This window comes from Hyperolius riggenbachi, chromosome 2 (genome assembly GCF_040937935.1).
Source record: "Hyperolius riggenbachi isolate aHypRig1 chromosome 2, aHypRig1.pri, whole genome shotgun sequence".
NCBI lineage: Eukaryota > Metazoa > Chordata > Amphibia > Anura > Hyperoliidae > Hyperolius > Hyperolius riggenbachi.
Window position 1 is genome coordinate 3,086,056 of NC_090647.1, and position 6,380 is coordinate 3,092,435.

A 6,380-nucleotide genomic window follows, 5' to 3' on the forward strand; every position below is an offset into this window, starting at 1 on the left:
ACTGGAGGGGAGCATGGAGATCACACAGCACAGTATGAGTACAAGGTAATGCTTAGTCACTGGATGGGAGCATGGAGATCACACAGCACAGTATGAGTACCAGGTAATGCTTAGTCACTGGAGGGGAGCATGGAGATCACACAGCACAGTATGAGTACCAGGTAATGCTTAGTCACTGGAGGGGAGCATGGAGATCACACAGCACAGTATGAGTACCAGGTAATGCTTTGTCACTGGAGGGGAGCATGGAGATCACACAGCACAGTATGAGTACAAAGTAATGCTTAGTCACTGGATGGGAGCATGGAGATCACACAGCACAGTATGAGTACCAGGTAATGCTTAGTCACTGGATGGGAGCATGGGGATCACACAGCACAGTATGAGTACAAGGTAATGCTTAGTCACTGGAGGGGAGCATGGAGATCACACAGCACAGTATGAGTACAAGGTAATGCTTAGTCACTGGATGGAGCATGGAGATCACACAGCACAGTATGAGTACCAGGTAATGCTTAGTCACTGGAGGGGAGCATGGAGATCACACAGCACAGTATGAGTACAAGGTAATGCTTAGTCACTGGATGGGAGCATGGAGATCACACAGCACAGTATGGGTACAAGGTAATGCTTAGTCACTGGATGGGGCATGGAGATCACACAGCACAGTATGAGTACAAGGCAATGCTTAGTCACTGGATGGGGCATGGAGATCACACAGCACAGTATGAGTACAAGGTAATGCTTAGTCAGTCACTGGAGGAGAGCATGGAGATCACACAGCACAGTATGAGTACAAGGTAATGCTTAGTCACTGGAGGGGAGCATGGAGATCACACAGCACAGTATGAGTACAAGGTAATGCTTAGTCACTGGATGGAGCATGGAGATCACACAGCACAGTATGAGTACAAGGTAATGCTTAGTCACTGGGTGGGGCATGGAGATCACACAGCACAGTATGAGTACAAGGTAATGCTTAGTCACTGGAGGGGAGCATGGAAATCGCACAGTATGAGTACAAGGTAATGCTTTTTCACTGGAGGGGAGCATGGAGATCACACAGCACAGTATGAGCACAAGGTAATGCTTAGTCACTGGAGGGGAGCACGGAGATCACACAGCACAGTATGAGTACAAGGTAATGCTTAGTCACTGGATGGAGCATGGAGATCACACAGCACAGTATGAGTACAAGGTAATGCTTAGTCACTGGATGGGGCATGGAGATCACACAGCACAGTATGAGTACAAGGCAATGCTTAGTCACTGGATGGGGCATGGAGATCACACAGCACTGTATGAGTACAAGGTAATGCTTAGTCACTGGATGGAGCATGGAGATCACACAGCACAGTATGAGTACAAGGTAATGCTTAGTCACTGGAGGGGAGCATGGAGATCACACAGCACAGTGTGAGTACAAGGTAATGCTTAGTCACTGGAGGGGAGCATGGAGATCACACAGCACAGTATGAGTACAAGGTAATGCTTAGTCACTGGATGGGAGCATGGAGATCACACAGCACAGTATGAGTACCAGGTAATGCTTAGTCACTGGAGGGGAGCATGGAGATCACACAGCACAGTATGAGTACCAGGTAATGCTTAGTCACTGGAGGGGAGCATGGAGATCACACAGCACAGTATGAGTACCAGGTAATGCTTTGTCACTGGAGGGGAGCATGGAGATCACACAGCACAGTATGAGTACAAAGTAATGCTTAGTCACTGGATGGGAGCATGGAGATCACACAGCACAGTATGAGTACCAGGTAATGCTTAGTCACTGGATGGGAGCATGGGGATCACACAGCACAGTATGAGTACAAGGTAATGCTTAGTCACTGGAGGGGAGCATGGAGATCACACAGCACAGTATGAGTACAAGGTAATGCTTAGTCACTGGATGGAGCATGGAGATCACACAGCACAGTATGAGTACCAGGTAATGCTTAGTCACTGGAGGGGAGCATGGAGATCACACAGCACAGTATGAGTACAAGGTAATGCTTAGTCACTGGATGGGAGCATGGAGATCACACAGCACAGTATGGGTACAAGGTAATGCTTAGTCACTGGATGGTAGCATGGAGGTCACACAGCACAGTATGGGTACAAGGTAATGCTTAGTCACTGGATGGAGCATGGAGATCACACAGCTGTTAAGCTTGGAGGTGTAATCTCCACAGTCAGCATACAACACATAAGCTGACATGAAGGAGGTACACACACCAGCACAAGGGATCAGGATATCCCCAGTTTAGTGGAGGAGAGGACTGACTCCAATAGGAGATTGTGGTGCACAGAGCCGGTGCAGATCTGAACAGCCACAAACAACACTTTCGTAATAACGTCTCAGCGCAAAGTAGCGCTGAGCGCATAAACCAGGACTGAGGAGAACAGGACAGGTAGACAGAATGAACGCTTGCTAAACTAGCCACTACTTAGTGACAGCAAGCGTCCACAATAAAACAGACTGGAATGAGGCAGCCAATGCGTTGCGGCGATGGCGTGCCTCACAAAGACAGGACAGGGTAGTCAGGAAATAGCAGGATCAAGATAGATGAACGTAACACAGATAAATATACAATAAGTATGATTTCCTAGCATATTACAATTACAGCTATCAATGAAACTATTTGTAACGTCTGACTAACATATGTATATATCGGCAATGAACCGATATATGACATAAGCAGGAACTCTGACTAAGACTGGAGTAATACAGGGAACAGGACTCAGAAGGATTCGCTATCTCTTCGCAGAGATGAACGCAATCCACAAACGGTAACAGAACAGGACTCAGAAGGATTCGCTATCTCTACGCAGAGATGAACGCAATCCACAAACAGGACCAGGAACAGGATAACTAGCTCAGCGTGCTGGAACGCTGACTAACGGAACACAGGATATAAACAGTTCGTGTACATATATATCAGCGACACTGATGTATCAACGTAACACGAATACAAGGAAAATAATAAACGTGCAAGTATGCGTATATATTGGCGATGAACCAATATATGACACAAGACAAGCAAAGTAACAACTACTAGAACAAGAGCAGAACTAGGAGGACTCGCTGACCCCTTCGCAGGAGTCAGCGCAGTCCACACGGACCAGGAACGAGGTGGGGCACGAGCAGAGTAACAGATAGAATCTGAGACTATGGTAGCCCATGAGACATTGCAGGAAGCAGTTCTTTATACTGAGGTCATCCAATGGGAGCAGACCTGCAGATTCCCACACAAGTGAATGGTAATTAATCACAGGCTGACAGCAGGAAAAGGCAGACAATGATATGCAGCCTGCAGGAAAGGGATTGCCCCTCCATTGCAGCAGACAATGTTTGTTTACACAAAAGCATATTAAACTGTCATTAACTTCAGAGCGACTGCAGATGGAATCAACAACTAGTTTAAGTGCAAACCAAACTATGCAAGAAAATGCATGTAATGACATCAGAACTGCTTGGGTTACAATACCACTGCAGCCAGCAGTAAACGCTGCAGACATGATCATAACATTCTCCCCCCCCCCCCCCCCCCCCTTAAAAGCGGATACCAGACGCTTTTCAAAACTGAAATTCCCAACAAAACAATCTGACTGATAATTCATGATGACCGGGACAGCCCGGCAAGACCAAATTCCTGAATCAGTCCCCACAAGACTGGACCCATCAGAACCAGAACCTACAGAACCATGCCCGTCAGCACTACAAGCCTCAGTGTGATACCCATTAGAACCACGACTTCCAGAAAAAAGCCCCCAGAAACTCTGAGCGATACCCACCGCCTTCCAGGGACTGTCCAAAAACGCCAAAGCCTTTGCAATGCCCACCGGAACTGTCCCTACCAACACAAAACCCACCGTTGAACCAGTCCAAGGTACCAGGACAAGTTTCCTCAGAGATCTCCCAGAACACCTGGAAGCTCCAAAGAGATCCCCACAGGTCGGAACGCCCCTTAGGCTCACATGGAGAACCATCAAGAACCCCTATGGAACCCAGGGCAACTCTAGAGTCAGGGTCACAAGGACAAACATCAAGATCAGGGCTTTTAGGGACCAGAACCATCTCTGGGCATGCAGGCCAACCGGCAACATCAGAACATGTCTCCACTAGGGAAGCACGTGAGCATGCTAACACAGACACATCTGGGCAGTCTGGCATACGAAGCACATCTGGGCACACCGGCACAAGAGAGACTTCTGGGCATGTCAAGGAACTGCAAACCTCAAAGTCAGTCAAGGTAGGACCGAAACCAGGACTGGGCAAAAAAAAATCATCATGACTAGACTTCACAGTTACTGGATTCTCACTAAAAAATGCAGGATCAGACTTAGATGTCTCTGATTCCAGCAAGGTTATTAACAAATCATGTTCAGGGGCATTTACAAGACAGGACAAATCTTCTGATGTATGCACCGAACTAGACAGGGTTCCCATAACTTCTTCTGGACTAGACAGAGACTCATCAAATACACTGGATTGGAGCTCATGAAGGGCTGCAAAACAAGTCAGTAGTGCAGCAATCCCCACTGGACTAGGCAAAACTGAGTAACTCACTGGACAGAAAGGGGACACTGGAACTTCTGCCACACCGGCCAGAGAACCAGAATTTTCCAGGATACAGGGCTGGGTTTCAGAAACACTCATTAACCCGGACTGAAATTCTGAGATTTCTATTATTTTTTCCAGCGAGTCAGAATTATCCATGTTACAGGGCAAGACTTTTGAAACATTCAGAGGACAGGGCTGGAGTTCCTCGGCTGTTACAACACTGGAGAGGGACTCAACAACATTGGTTAAATCAGACTGTGTACAGGGCAAGGTATCTAACACACTTGCTGACGAGGACAATATTTCAATGGCTTCTGCTTCGCTGGGCAGAAATTCATCAAGTCTTATTAGAGCAGACTGTAATTCCAAAACAGCTGCTAGACAAGTGAATATTACTGCAACACCAACTGAGGTAAGCAGTGCCTCAGACTCCTCTGCTAGAGGGTTTGAAGTATCCAAAGTACTGGGTGAAGCATAAGACTCTGCGACCACAGCTTCACTGGACAGGATCACTGAACAGTCCATATTGCAGGGCAAAACCATGGAAGCACCTGCTGGACAGCATAATGATTCTGTGACCTGAGTTTCATTGGAGAGATCTACTGCACAATTCATGGTACAGGGCAAATTTACTGGAACATTTTCTGAACACGGTAATAATTCTGCGATTTCGGATTCACATAGCAGACGCTCTGAGTTATTCACGAAACTAGAGTGAGGTGTAGAAACAGGAAGATCAAAACACAATGTTTGCGCATCTAAATCACCATTCAATTGTGAAATTGGAAAATTCAGATGCTGGGGTTCTGAGGTTTCTGGACAGGATTGCTGGGACTCGGAAACTGATGTAGTGCATCTATTGGCATCTGCTGGATCAGACAGGAGTTGAACTTTATTAACACAGGTAATTTCTGCAGAAGTGTTTGCAGAGACAGGCAAGATTTTTCTGGTGTCTGTTTCACTGAACAAAGACTCATGAGTACTGGCTAGGCTGGACTCGGAAGTCAGCAGGACCTCTGGATTCTCTGCTGAGAAATTTGTGCAGGGCAAAGTTAAGAAAGTATCAGTGGCTTCTGTTTTACTGGGAAGTAACACTGAGTTATCCATGGTACAGGGTGGAGTTACAGGAACATTCACAAGACATGGCAGGGACTCAGTAACTGGAGAAGTGGGACAGTCTCCAATTGACAGTGTGTCTTCCCTGGTATCAACTGATTGAATCGCATAAAAATCGTCCAAAATCATTTTCCACACATCGATCAATGGAGCCACAAGGTCATACCCACACACACCAGTCTTTATTAGGTTATAGGCAGACTTAATGCATGCATTCAATACTAATTCACTTTTTGCACTGTAAAATTGACAAAATGAACTCGAATCATTCTTCCATTCATTGACCAGAGCTTCCATCTCTCCTTTCTCAAATGGAGGATTCCAAGCATACTTAACAGGCAGATCACGGTTTGCAAATGTGGTTTTGGCAGAAACATACATTGGAATATTTAGCAGGCGATTGGCAGATTTCTTATTCCTAAGGATCTCCAGTACCTGTAGCAAGTGTTGGACTGTAGTGTATGCAAATTTTTCTTGCTGCACGAATAGATTGATTTGTTCAATACTCTGTAATATATCCTCATAATCATACTCAGATAATTATTTTAAACAAAAATCTTTATTTTCCCTAGCCAGTGATGAAAGTTCATTAGTAGTTTCATAAGTCCATTTAACTCCCCTGAAAGACAATTGCATTTCATTATCTGTTAATGGCAGAATCTCATTATAGGTCTCAGTCGCTAAAGATAACGATTCTGCA